This window comes from Lepidochelys olivacea (assembly GCF_965140295.1).
Source record: "Lepidochelys olivacea isolate rLepOli2 genome assembly, chromosome: 14".
NCBI classification, from domain to species: domain Eukaryota; kingdom Metazoa; phylum Chordata; order Testudines; family Cheloniidae; genus Lepidochelys; species Lepidochelys olivacea.
Window position 1 is genome coordinate 43,135,171 of NC_140424.1, and position 15,102 is coordinate 43,150,272.

Genomic DNA, 15,102 nt, shown 5'->3' on the forward strand with positions numbered 1-15,102 from the left:
ATAGATAGATAGATAGATAGATAGATAGATAGATAGATAGATAGGGTGTGTGTGGGGATAGATAGATAGATAGATAGATAGATAGATAGATAGATAGATAGATAGATAGATAGATAGATAGATAGATAGGGTGTGTGTGGGGATAGATAGATAGATAGATAGATAGATAGATAGATAGATAGGGTGTGTGTGGGGATAGATAGATAGATAGATAGATAGATAGATAGATAGATAGATAGATAGATAGATAGATAGATAGGGTGTGCGTGGGGATAGATAGATAGATAGATAGATAGATAGATAGATAGATAGATAGATAGATAGATAGATAGGAAGGGTGTGCGTGGGGATAGATAGATAGATAGATAGATAGATAGATAGATAGATAGATAGATAGATAGGGTGTGCGTGGGGATAGATAGATAGATATCTTGGTTCCTGGTCATAAACTGCTCCCTCGCAATGCCCCCTGGCAGAAGCCCCAGTGCCGGTCACCAAGAAGCAGATATCCTCTTTGTCTCTTGCACTCTCACCCTGTTCCTTGTTCCTGCCTCAGCCCTGGGGAAACCCCCATAGTCCAAGCCGCTCACCTAGGACTGCATGGTCTGCATGGGTGCCCTGGCCATTAGCCCTCTTTAGGGGCAGCTGCTGTGCAGCACAAGGGACCTCGGGAAAGCCCTGGGACTCCAGGGGCCCCTGGGAGCTCGTACATCCGGGACGATTAAAGTGCACAACCCAAGCTCCTGCAGCCATAACAGCAACAGGAGCGACCGCTCACCTGGCTGTTGCTTGGAAGTTTTCCAGGGCCGCTCCCCGCAGACGGACATGGGCGCCGTCTCATCGGTCCCCGAGAGCAGCAATGTCGCTCAGAGAAACTCCCCTGGCACAGAATGCAACAGGAGCCTGGAGGACTTGGTGTCTCGCCTGAAGCAGGGTCTGTGTCACTCAGCCCAGAGCCCCTCAGCAGGTAAGTGCGACTCGCTGTGGCTCTGAGCCCTTTGGCCACCGTGCAGGTAGAGAGGGGCCTGTTGGAAGGAGGCAGGCGACAGGCAGGCCAGCCTGCTAGCCTCTTTCCTCCTCCCATCCCAGTTCTCAGGGGGCCATGGAGATTTTCTCTCACTCAGTGAGGCCAGAGGGGGGGCACTGTGGATGGGGGAGGCAAGAAGGGGATCTTCTCCCATCTTTCCTCCAAGGATAACAAATATGTCAAGGGCTGTTATAAAGACGACGGGGATCAATTGTTCTCTGTGGCCACTGAAGGCAGGATGAGACCCAATGGGCTTCATCGGCAGCAAGGGAGATTCAGGTTAGATATTAGGAAAAACTTTCTAACTCTGAGGGGAGTTACGCTCTGGAACAGGCTTCCTAGGGAGGTTGTGGAATCCCCGTCACTGGAGGTGTTTAAGATCAGGCTGGACAAACACCTGCCAGGGATGATCTAGGTTTACTTGGTCATGCTCAGCGCAGGAGACTGGACTTTATGACCTCTCAAGGTCCCGTCCAGCCCGACATTTCTATGAGTCTGTGAGAAGTGGTGCTGCTGAGAGAGAGTCTCCTTCCGCCAACCTCAGACCAGGAGAAGATGAGCCCGGGGCATCTTTCCCCTTCCCCAGCAATGGGAGGGAGGCCGGAGGTGGAGCGGAAGCATGGATTTTAGCATCTGGCACCAGACCCCAGTGAGGCCAGGCCATCAGAGAAAGCACTGGCCAGGGGTAGGAGACACGGCCATTTCCGACCTCCCCCATCCAAGTAGGCTCAGAGGAAGGAAATTTCTTTCCAAGTCTCCCCAGTGCCAGCAGTGGCTGGAGGTAGGGCAGACTCTGGGTGCCTGAATTCCTTGTCTGGAGGCACCGGGGAAGGTGGGAAGTGCTGGCAACGGACAGACAAGCAAATACTTTTGTGATCTAACTTGGACAATGTTTGCTGGCCACCTAGCACGGCAGGTCGGATGCCTCTCAGTGGGGATTGTGGGGCACAGTGACCTCTAGGGGTCAGTTAGGGCAATTCTCAGGGTGAGCAGGATTGCTGAGCGAATAATTGATTTTTCATTTCAGGGGCTGAACCAAGAAAACTAAGGGCTAAGGGGGGCAGGAGGGAGAAAAAATAAACAACGGTTCAAACCAAAACTGAGTTTTTTGGAAGATTTTCAATGTATTGGAAAAAAATGAAAAAGCTTCATTTTGTCAACCTAATACTAATTTTTTTTTTTTTCATTTTTCAGGGGTATTTTGCCCTTTTAAAATGTATTTATTTTTATAATAGCCAAACTGGAAGTTGAAATACTGTTTCAAAATGAGAGGTCGAAATGACACATTTTGATATGGCTGAAATGAACCATTTTGTCTTTTTCCGGAAAACAAACAACATAGGGGGCCAAAACGATTGGTGGAAGAATTCAATCCAAAATTGTGAACAGCCTGAGTGCAAAAAAAATGCATAATTTGGCAAATTTACTATTTACTGAAATTCCCCCCCCCCCCAGCTCTATTGAGCAGGACAGGTTGTTCTATGATACTAGTATAATGAATTCCAAGAAAGACTGTATTTAGTGATCGTAAAGATTTCATCAGGGTACCCAGTATCCATCCACCCAAAGGCACAGTCATGTTGCCTACAGCACTGTCAGAAACACACTCCAGTGGTCTCTGAGGCCTTCACTCCCACCTCCAGCGGCTACCAGAAAGCACAAGGCATCCCGGCTTCCCCCCAACCCTCACACAGAAACCTGAGCAGTGACCTCAGACGCTCTCTTGTAACAACAGAGCAGCACGTCTGCCTGTTACACTGCCCCTGGTTTGGGAACCAAGCGGATCTGCTTTGTCGGGGCTGAGGGCGTCCTTCGGGTTTTGCTCCGGCCTGCGAGAGGAGTGGAGATCAGGGGCAGCGCGGAGGCAGCCGGGTATGGCTGAGGCTGAGCGTGTCAGGCTAGTTGTGGCTGATGCCTGGGGCTGGGAATGCCCGGGTGGTTCTGGGTGACGGTCGAGGGTGCAGCGATAGTGACGGGCGTAACGCTGAGTGAGGACCCTAGGGCTAGATCCACAAAGGGACTTAGATGATTAACTGCCATCGAGGAGACTAAATCCAACATTTCGATACTGCTGAGATCCTCAACACCCACTCCCAGCTGCCACTTAACTCTGTAGGTGTGTAGCATAAAGGACAGCTGGGGTTGCTACAGGATTTTGGCTGGTAGCGCGTCTCTCTTACTCCCACTTACAGCCCTCTGCCAGGAGGTGGGAAACCCAGGTTTGAATGCTGCCTGATCTGGAACTGGGGATTGCACCCAGCTCTCCCAGCTGAGTGCCCCAAACCCTGGGCTGTTGAGTCTTATAGGGGAAATCTCTCCTGTTGAAACTGTTCCACTTTGTGTCATAATTAAACAGTGAAACAGTTTGCCAGTGAGATCAAAGTGTCTCCTCTTTGCCACGCAATGAAAAGAGTTTGACACAAAGTGCCAGACTACTTCATTACAACGCAAACCAGAGACCGGTTGATCTAGAAAAGAAAAGACAATCAGATGTTTCAAGCATAGATTCGTAGATTCCAAGGCCAGAAGGGACCACTGTTATCATCTAGTCCAGCAGTTCTCAAACTGGAGGTCAGAACCCTGAAGTGATCGCGACCCCATTGTAATGGAGTTACCAGGGCTGGTGGTAGATTTGCTGGTGCCCAAGGCTAAAGCCCAAACCCAAGCCCCACCTCCCGGGGCTGAAGCCTGAGGATTTCAGCCCTGGGTGATGGGTCTCAGGTTTTGGCTTTGGTCCCCCTCCCAGGGCGGTGAGGCTGGGAAGGGCTCAGGCTTCGGTCCCCCCTCTTAAGGTCGTGTAGTAATATTTGTTGTCAGAAGAGGGTCGCAGTGCAATGAAGTTTGAGAACCCCTGAGCTAGTCTGACCCCCGTATGACAGGCCAGAGAACTGCCTAAAATAATTCCTAGAGCAGATATTTCAGAAAAAGATCCCATCTTGATTTTAAAATTGTCAGTGATGGAGAATCCACCACGACCCTTGGTAAATGGTTCCAATGGTTAATTACTTTCACTGGTAAAAATTTACACCTTATTTCTAATCTGAATTTGTCTAGCTTCAACTTCCAGTCATTGGATCACGTTATACTTCTCTGCTAGTAGTCTATTATGAAATATTTGTTTCCCACATAGATGATTACAGACTGTGATCGAGTCACCCCTTAACCTTCTCTTTGTTAAGCTAAGTAGCTCTAGCTCTTTGAGTCTATCACTGTGCAAAAGATTTTCTAATCCTTAGATCATTCTCGTGGCTCTTCTCTGAACCCTCTGCAGTTTATCAACATTGTTTTTGATCAGCACAAAGTAGCAGCTGCCCTTAAGGAATTATAAAATTAAATCACAGACTCTTTCAACTTATTATAACACGGCATGAAACAATGTAAAGAATTATACCAATCGTATAAAAATAAGAATCCATAAAATGAACTTCAAAGTGAAATTTTGAAATGTTCGGAACGGAACATTTTCCACAATAAAAAAAACTTGTTTTTCTGGAACTTCTTTTTCTGTGAGAATATGTCTCGAAATTGACACGGTTTCGTGAGAACATTTTGTTGAAACAGCTTTTGTACTGAAAAAGGGTTTTGAGGAAAATGTTCTGACCAGCTCTCATTGTTAAATATTGAGAAAGTCTCTGGATGGGATCACTGATAGTGCCTAACTCAGTGGGATTTGTACCCTCTCTGAGCTGTTGTAAGCATGTTCCCTGGGGCTAACAATCATTAATGCTCTGTCTCGCCACATCTCTCTCCAGACGGCTCCAGCTGCAAACTCTGCCCCATGGACTGGCTGTCGCACAGGGGAAAGTGTTACTGGTTTTCCAAAGACAGCAAAACCTGGAACGAGAGCCGTGCTGACTGCTCAGCGAAAAGCTCTCGAAAGCTAGTGATCCAGGATGGGGAGGAGATGGTAAAGTAAAACAGAGGGGGCTAGACTTCTGCTGGAGTGGGTCACTGGTTACATGGTCCCAGATGTGCCAGAGGTGAAGGGGATTTCTTCCTGAGGATGCTAATGCAGCATTACAGCCGGCGTAGCTCCCACATGCTTTGCTCCCCATCAACGGGGGGATTGGAGAACCGGGAGCGCCCCAACCCCATCTGTCCCCCTGCCTCCGCTTATTCCTCCTCCTGTCTCAAGCTGATGGATGCTCCTTCCCCATCAGGATCCAAGCATGGGGAACAGCAAGGCAGGAGGTTGAGAGGTATATTAACCACTCTGGGTGTGATTTTCAGAAGCTCAAAAGGGAGTTAGGAGCATCAGTCCCGGTCAATGGGGTGCCACGTGACTGTCACGGTTACTTCTGCTCCTAATTCCCGGAGACACTTGCGTCATCTAGCCCTGAGCCCCGTTTACATGAGCACTCCCACGGTGCTGCTACACAGATGGTAGAAATGCTGGGACATAGCAGCAGAAGAACTTCCAGTGCAGATGGGGCCTAAATACTTAAGTGCCTGTTTTGAGAACAGACTGTCAAGTTTGCTGGCTGAAGCAAAGAATCCTAGAAGTCTAGCAGGTTGCACTCACCCTTTGTCTTCACCCCCCAGGCGTTCATAGAGAACATCACACGGGGTCTATATCATGTCTGGCTCGGGCTCCGGGTTACATCTCCAGGGAAGAACTGGACCTGGGTGGACAGCTCCATGTTAGACCAAACTCTGTGAGTGTTGCCCAGTGGTTGCTATTTTATTTTATTTTTTAAAAAAGCATATGTAATGGCACCCTCTGGTTTAGCTATTCCTAGGCCTTGAGCACATGTAGCCGTGCATCTAAACAAACCAAACTGCAAGATTGCTTCGGCACCAGGGCCAACTCTGTGAGCATAGGGACTCGAGCAACTACAATGGTGAATGTTTGTCAGTGACCAGTAAATTCACTGGAAAAAATAAGGTATTTTTCGGGGCAATGAAACTAGTTGTGAAGTCAACACAAATTAGCCAATAGTTTTGGCTGTCAATTCCCCCCCCTCAAAAAATGTTTAAATGGTTTGCTTGACTGTTTGAAATGCAGTGTTGCAACTTTTCATTTCGAAATGATGCTTTGTTTCAAAATTTAGCGATGTGTATTAAAAAGAAAAGATGTAAAAGTTCCCAAAACAAAACAAGGAATAATATCTATCTATCTTCGTTTCATTTAATGGAGGGTTGTTTTTCAACTCGTAATGATTTTTTTTCCCTGTTCAGTTTTTCATTCCAGAAAGAAAAACCTAGGGGGCAAAAATCAGTTTTGGTTTGAACCAAACAAATTTTTTATTTTTATTTTATTTTTCAGGTCAGCTCCCAAACTGAAAAAAAGTCAATGATTTGCTTAGCTCTAGCAGCAGCCTCATAAGCCTCTGTCTGTGGTGTAGCCACTAGACAGGCACAAAGAGAGACCCCGGGCGAGCATGGATTACACAGAGCTCATGAAAGAATTCAAACTGCCCTTTGGCTTAGAATGAAGACTCCACTACTTTAGGTTCCTTTTATTTAATCTAAGCACATGTAACCCTTCTGCCCGTCAGAGTTGGCAGCAACAAGGGCCGGGTTCAATATCTAGGGGTTCCATTCCAATAACACAATGCAAACCGGCTCAAGCCCCCACCCAGTGACCTGGGACCAATATATACCACCCCCGCTGGGCACCTCCAAGAGGCAATACTTCCCCTCTCGCAAGCACATAGTCTGAGTGTAGCAAAAGTCTTTTAATAACAGAGAGAAACAATGTGGCATTATGTTGGGGAAACACCACCAACAGGATTCATAACAAAACCCATGAGCAAAAAACCCACCCCAGGCAAATTGGGGGCATGCCCTTTTCCCTTTGGTTCTTGAGTCCAGCAACCCCAAATCACCCAAAGTCCCAAAAGTCCAATGCCCCAAAAGTCTCTGTCCCCGGTCAGGGCAGCCCCAGAGTTCGAAAGTTTATCTGCGGAGCTTTACCTCCCAACCTGGGTGGAAATGGGACAGGGGTAAGAGGCACCTTACGTGATCTGAAGCTGACCGCCCCATAGCTCCATAGCGGCGCTCCACTCCGCCAGCCGCCCCACAAACTCCTTCGCTCAGCTGCGCTCCGCTCCGCCAGCCGCCCCACAAACTCCTTCGCTTAGCTGCGCTCCGCTCCGCCAGCCGCCCCACGAACTCCTTCACTCAGCTGCTCTCCGCTCCGCTCCGTCAGCCGCCCCACGAACTCCTTCACTCAGCTCCACGGCCCACAAGCAGCTCCTGCCATCCACACACTGCGCCGCGTCGAACTGCTTCACCAGCCGTCCCGCAAACTGCTCCACAATATATCTTCAGGCTCCCCCACTACTTAACACAACACTCAGTGATTTCAGCTCTTAGGTGAATTCAGCTTATAATAGGGGAGCACCAGTGCTGGTGCACTCTCAGCCCAAAGTGAGCTCAGCAGCCTATAACTAGACTTCTAATGAAATCAAAATTAGCTCTGATATTCCACAGTGGAGAGAGGAGGAAGTGCAATTAGCATGTAAGGCCCTCACCAGGGGGCCCATGCCACCAAGTATTAATACTTGTCCCCAGCCTCTCTCCATTCACACAGTTTTGGAACCCATGACCCTTGCCTAGCGAGTGCTACTTAGTTGATGGTGAATCCCTCCATCATAACAAAAGGCCACGTACAGTTCCAAGCACAGTTCCCATAATCAGGGTAATAACAATTTATTCTTCCTGCCCCAATAACAGAGACACTGGGGATCCCACAGCAGCCAAAGTGACCATTTGGTTAGCTATGGTCTCATTCTAGGCGTGGTGGGTGTGCCTATGCAAATGAGATCAGCCCCTGAAGTTCTTTTCCACAACTTGCCACACCTCACCACCAGATGTCAGGGTGGAGCTCATCCTGACACTGCTTACACACAGAAGGACAAATTTGCCTCAGATTGATGTAATCAATTCCATTGATTTCGGCAGAGTTACAGAGGGTCTGAATTTGGCTCATTGACTTCCTTTCTCCTGTTTTACAGGTTCCCTGTAACGGGTCCTGCTGACGTGAACAGCTGCGGGGTGATAAAAGGGAATCGGATTCACTCTGAAACCTGCAGTGCTGAATTCAAATGGATTTGCCAGAAGGAAGCCATGCCGCTATAAACAGTGGCATTAGAGACACTCATTCCTGTAACAGACCGGTACACTGCCTTGGGTTTCAGTCTTCGGGCCAGACTTCCAGGACCGGATGTGCCTGTGGAGACATGTACATGCATCCTCAAACCAGCTATGTGTATCTTCAACTCAGGTAAATGCGTGTGCAAAGCAGGCCCAAGGCCAAAGGCGCATCTCATGGACGTGAACACTGCACCACTGACTCTGGCCCAGCAAGAGCACACCTCTTCCTCCCACTGTCTCCCATTCCACCATCATCGATTCCCTGGCTCCACCCCTTCCTCCTTCACCTCTTCTGCTTTCTGCCTCTCACGCCCGGTACTTTAATTCCCTTGTTCTCCACCTAGCCCAGTGGGAGGGACACTTTCACATCCTTGTTCTCCTGGATCTGGTCTCTCTGCCATCTCCTCAGCTCTCCTGCGTCTTCTCCTGCTTTTCGGACTATCCTTCCTTCAGCATCTCCTTGACAACCTTGAAACCTTTTTAACCCAATGTTTTTCAAATCAGGTGTTTCATGAAAGCTGACAATGGCTCTTGAACAGTTTCAGTTTCGAGGAGTTGGCATTTTCTGACAAAAAAAGAAAAAATCAGAACGTTGCTAACCACAACGCGTTTCTCATATTTTTGTGAATTTTTAATCATTTGTAATTTCTAACCACCTCTCTTCATTTCTCATTTTTAATAAATTATCAACATTTTATAATCTTTCATTTTCAGAATAAGGTTATTTTAATGTTTTTGGCAGTTTAGGCACATGGTGGATTTTTATTTAATTATTTCACATTTTTAAAAAAAATTGTTTGCAAAAGGAAAGCAATAAACAACAAATGCTCAAGGGAAAATTTGCTAAAAATAGGGGGAAAATTTTAAAAAGAAATTATTTTTAATGAAAAATATTGATGTTGAGAAAAAGGTCATTTTTGACCAAAAACTCCCGCAAACAAACCAACTTATATTTCAAAAATATTGACCAAATAAAACTTTTAAAAAAATTACAAAAATTGATATTACTGATCTATTTAAGACAAAGCAAAAAAAAAAAAGAAAAAATTAAAACTGCCAAGCCCTTTACACCACAAAGCAGCAAATTAGCAAATAAAAAGACTTATTTTACTGCATTTTACACATTGTAGTACCTTGCATAGCCACCAGATTTCACTGCTCTCACAAATGTAATGCCATAAACTAGCATTAAATGAGAAAATAGTCAAATTGCAACACAGCTCTGTGTTATCTACAGCTCAAAGCATGTTAACCTTTTGGGAATTAGAAAGCTCATATGTGGGTGCTGTATGCAGAAGGAGGATGGGACTTGTGGTTGTGTCTCTGTGTGTCTGTGCAGCACAGCACAACGGGGCCCTGATCTCAGCTGGGGCAGGGACTGTCTCTGCTGGGCAGCACCTGGCATAATGGGACCCATATCTTTACTGGGGTATCTGGGTATATAGTAATATGCGTAATAATACCTGGAAGCTGGCTTGGCTGTGGATTTTCCAGGGGGACATTGACAACAACAATACACTTAGATGGCGGAGGTCCATAGCGCTGAATGTCCACGACCACAGTATACAGCTTTGTTCCAGGACGCTGAGAGTGTCAGAGGATGATTATTGATCTGGTGCAGCCAGCTTAATAATGGGTAGGACAGACTGTTCATCCTTTTTACCAGCTAATGATAATTTTTGTGAGGTATCATTTGAGAACTCATAATCTGCTGAACATTATTGTCCAGGTAAAATATTTGCAGTATCATTGTTTGTAAATTTATAAGATTCTACTGTATTACATTGCTGTGACATATTCCAGAGTTAGACAATCAGGCCCAGACCTGTTCTTCAGAGACAAAGACACACTGGTGCCCCAGGCAGGCATCAGCATAATCAAATGAACTGTCATGGACTATCAGCTAGTTAAGCGGCCATTCTTTGGCAGGAAGAATGGTGTGAGCAAGAACTTTACATATTGGCAACGGAAACAGCTGGACATCCTGTGTAAACAGACGGGCTGTCGCCTGAATGCCAGCTGGAGCTAATCCTCAAAGAGGGGAGAATTGTATAAAAATAGAGAACACACACAACACAAATTACTTCTCTCCCCTCATCTCTACTCATGGCAGCTACAATGTTTGAAAGACAAAGGAAGCATCACTGAACTGTGTGGGAGGTCCTGGCTGAAGCAATCCAGCCAGACAGCTGTAAGTTTATGGTGAGAGAAATGCTTTGCTTTTAAGTTCATTTAGCTTGTTGAGTTAAGTATTAGCACGCGGTTTATCTTATTTGCTTTGTAACCAATTCTGACTTTTATGCCTCATTACTTGTAATCACTTAAAACAAGTTTATAGAAAAATATATTTTATCTAAACCCAGGGAGTCCAAGGATCATGCATGGTCACCTTTTGAACATGTGCACCAGCTCCTGGGAGTGGCTTCTCATTCTGGCATGCGGAATGGGCAGAGTTCACTTTTGTTGACGGAGTTCATGAGCATATCCCTGACTCCTCTAGCTCACCACCTGCCGAACTCTTCCTTGTGCCTTTTGGGCTGAAAACGGTCACATCTGAGCTCTTGCCTAAAGGTGAATTTTTTCTGGTGAAGTCTAAGCAAAGGCAAAAAATGGTTCAGTCCAATTTCGATAATGACAAAGGTGCAGAGGCAGTCAAAGTGGAGTCAGTGTGACCGTGAAATCTGCTTTATTCACAACTCCCCAGTCCATTGTGAACAACAGGATTAAATTTTATTTAATTTCAAAGAGGCAACTAATGGAAATACAAATGAATATACAGTGAGGCAAAGACACGAGTAGGACTATAGATAAAGGATAGGAACAGTAACTAACATTTGCATACTAATAAGCTAGTTACCTACTTCTTACTCCTCGGAATCAAACGAGTATATAGTGCAGGGGTGGGCAAGCTTTTTGGCCTGAGGCCCCATCGGGGTTCTAAATCCATATGGAGGGCCGGGTAGGGAAGGCTGTGCCTCCCCAAATAGCCTGGCCCCCGCCCCCATCCCCATCCTCCCACTTCCCGCCCCCTGACTGCCCGCCTGAGAACCCTCCACCCATCCAAACTCCCCTGCTTCTTGTCCCCTGACTGCCCCCTCCCGGAACCCTCTGCCCCTAAATGCCCCCCACAGGACCCCACCCCCTGTCCAACCCCCTCCTGCTCCCTGTCCCCTGGCTGCCCTGACCCCTATCCACACTCCCACCCCCGACAGGCCCCCCGGGATTCCCACGCCTATCCAACTGCCCCTGTTCCCCATTCCCTGACCGCCCCCCACCCACAGAACCTCCACCCCATCTAACTGCCCCCTGACTTCCCCCACCCCGCTCCCAGACGCCGCTGCCCCTTATCCAACCCCACCCCCCGCCCCCTTAGCATGCGGCTCAGAGCACCAGAACTGACAGCCGCACCGCCCGGACGGAGCCAGCCATGCCGCAACGCAGTCTAGCGCACCGGGGCAGGCCGGCAACTCTCGCAGCCCCACTGCCCAGCAGGAGCTCGCAGCCCCGCCGCCCACAGCGCGGGCAGCACGGCGAGCTGAGGCTGCGGGGGAGGGGGAATAGCACTCCCTGGCTGGGAGCTGAAGGGCCGGGCAGGACGGTCTCTTGTATGAACAACAGGAGCTAATGACCCAGTCCATTTTTAAAAACAATCCTGCCAAGCTCTTGGCTTCAATGACATCTTGCAGCAGTGAGTTCCGCAGGCTAATTGTGCGTTGTGGGAAAACATAGGTCCTTTCATCAGTTTCAAATTTGCTGATTTTTCAATTTTGCTAAGCGTCCCCATTGTTCTTGTATCAAGAGATGGACTGAATAGCAGCACCCCAATCTACCTTCCCCGGCCCAGTCTTTGTTTTTCTCCCCTTGTTCACGTCCCCTTATTCTCTGACAAGAACAGCTCCAATCTCGGCACACGAAAGTCCCACGTGGCCTCCCATCATTCTTGTCACCAGTCTCTGAACCTCCTCTAGTTCTGCAGCGTCCTTTTGGAGATGGGTGACCCGTACTGCACACAGTGTTCCCCATCAGGGTGTCTCTTTGATTCATATAATGACATCAGAGAATTTTCTGTATTCTCACCTAGTGCGTTCCTTATGTACCCCCAACATCTTGTTTGCTTTGTTGTCAGCTGCTGCACGCTCAGCCGAGGTCTGCGCTGGGCGATCTCCAATGACACCCCTGGGTGAGATGCTGGCCTCCTTGAATTGAATGGGAAAATGCGCATAAATTTCAATGGGGTCAGCAGTTCACCCCTGCTCCTTCTCCTGAGCTGTTGTAGTTATTTTAGAAGCTAGGAAGATGGATGAGTAATCCTCAATTGTTCCTCCGCTGGACCCTATCTGTATTTGTCACACTATTTCATTTGCCAGTGGGTGGCCCGTTCCTTATGGCTGCATATTCTCCTAATCCCGCTAGGAGACCATCTACAAGTCTTTGGACGGTGGCGGGTGCATTCCGCAGCCCGAAAGGGAGAACGTTAAATTCATACAGCCTGACATGTGTGGTGAAGGCTGACTTTTCCTTGGCGGATTCATCTAGCGGTACCTGCCAGTACCCCTTGGTTAAGTCCAGGGTAGAGATGAACTGGGCCCGTCCCAGTTTCTCTAATAGTTCATCTGTGCGTGGCATGGGATAGTTGTCTGGGTGAGTTACAGCATTTAGCTTACGGTAGTCCACGCAAAAACGTATCTCCCCATCTGGTTTGGGAACTAGAACCACTGGAGATGCCCATGCTCTTCTAGAGGGGCGGATTACCCCCATCTGTAACATATCCTGGATCTCCCGTTCTATAGCAGTTTTAGCTTGAGGAGACACCCGGTAAGGTTGGACTTTAATTGGGTGAGCATTACCTGTGTCAATGGAGTGGTATGCCCATTCAGTCAGTCCTGGGGTGGCTGAGAACGTCGGCACGTAGCTAGTGCACAGCTCCTGGCTCTGCTGTCGCTGTATACGCCCAAGGGTCATGGAGAGGTTCGCCTCTTCCACGCCACCAGCACTTTTCCCTTCGTAGTAGACACCTTCGGGCCACTCAGCGTCGTCTCCTCCCTGGGCTGTAAACTGACAAACCTTTAATTCTCTGGAATAAAAGGGCTTTAGAGAATTCATATGGTACACCTTAGGCTTTCGGTTGGAGGTGGGGAATGCTATGAGATAATTAACGGCTCACAGGCGCTCCTGGACCGTGAATGGCCCTTCCCACGATGCTTCCATTTTATGGGCCTGGAGCGCCTTTAAGACCATGACCTGGTCCCCTACTTTGAAGGAACGCTCTCTGGCATGTTTATCATACCAGGCTTTTTGCTCTTTTTGAGCATCCTGTAGGTTTTCTTTAGCAAGGGCTAGAGAGGTTCGGAGGGTGTTTTGTAGGTTGGTTACAAAGTCCAGAATGTTAGTTCCTGGAGAAGGTGTAAATCCCTCCCATTGCTGCTTCACCAACTGTAATGGCCCCTTAACCTCGTGGCCATATACAAGTTCAAATGGTGAAAACCCTAAACTGGGATGTGGTACAGCTCTGTAGGCAAAGAGCAACTGCTGGAACACTAGGTCCCAATCATTGGAGTGCTCATTTACGAATTTACGTATCATGGCTCCCACAGTTCCATTAAACTTCTCCACCATGTCATTTGTTTGATGGTGGTAAGGAGTGGCAACCAAGTGATTTACCCCATGAGCTTCCCAAAGGCTTTCCATAGTTCCTGCACCTGTGAGGATGTCAGAGGGCCAACCTACCCTGGCAAAAATGTCTGCTAGTGCCTGGCACACACTTTTAGCCCTGGTGTTGCTTAGAGCTACTGCTTCTGGCCATCGGGTGGCAAAATCCATGAAAGTCAGCGTGTACTGCTTTCTTCTGGGTGTCTTTTTCGGAAAAGGACCCAGAATATCCACAGCTGCTCGCTGAAATTGAACTTCAATGATGGGGAGTGGCTGGAGAGGGGCTTTGACCTGGTCTTGGGGGTTTTCCCACTTTTTGGCGTACCTCACAAGACTGGACGTAGGTAGAAACATCCTTGCCCATTCCTTCCCAGTGGAATGACCTCCACAAACGGTCTTTGGTCCTGTTCACCCCAGCATGGCCACTAGGATGATCATGGGCTAAGCTCAAGAGCTTGACCTGGTACTTAGTTGGAACTACCAACTGTCTCTGAGGATGCCAGTCTTCCTGGTGTCCACCAGAAAGAGTTTCCTTGTATAAAAGTCTTCTTTCTACAACAAACCTGGACCAATTAGAAGAGCTGAGAGGCGGTGGGTTGCTCCGTGCATCCAAGCTCTCTGGAGACTTTCATCTGCTTCCTGTTCGGTCTGGAACTGTTCCCTTGATGCTGGAGGCATAGGGGCAGGGAGGTTGGAGGCAGGGGAGGAGTGGGGGCAGGGCCCAGGGCGGGGCTGAGAACTTTCAATAGAAATTGAACTCCTTTTTTGCAAAAATATCATTTGATTCCAAAAGCCGTTTTTTTGTTAAAGAAAAAAAGTAGTGATGAAACAGGTTTGTTTGGATCTAAACTCGAGGAGAAACGTGCCCTGGAGAGACAGCCCAATGATTTAGTACCACAGGGCAGTCGAGGGACGAGGGACGTGGTGGTTTATATGATAATTGTGTATATTAAGAGGACCTCAGCTCCGTGCGTTGCATACCGTGTAGGCACAGGGCGGAACCTGGGATAAAAGGGAGGGGAAAGAGATCAGATATATGCTGTTTGCAGGGTTATAGCCGTGTTGGTCCCAGGACATGAGAGACAAGGTCGAGGAGTTTTTATTTTTATTGGACCAACTTCTGCTGGTGAGAGAGACAAGCTTTCAGGATTCACAGAGCTCTTATTAAGGTCTGGGTCAGGTCTGGCCCCGAGAACTTGACTCTTTCACCAACCAAAATGGGTCCATTATGAGTATGTCTACACAGCAAAGAAAAACCAGCCGACTCGGGCTGGGGCCTGTTTCATTGCTGTGTAGACATCTGGGACCCTCCCACCACAGAGGGTCCT

The 15,102-nt window shown here is 47.9% G+C and overlaps 1 pseudogene across 1 annotated transcript; it reads left to right on the plus strand.

The window, feature by feature from the left end:
• Positions 1–600: 600 nt before the first annotated feature.
• Positions 601–8,110, plus strand: LOC311530757 (killer cell lectin-like receptor subfamily F member 1; annotated as a pseudogene). Its single transcript has 4 exons — positions 601–967; positions 4,780–4,934; positions 5,570–5,682; positions 7,987–8,110. The product of its transcript is annotated as a killer cell lectin-like receptor subfamily F member 1 (transcript).
• Positions 8,111–15,102: the final 6,992 nt, after the last annotated feature.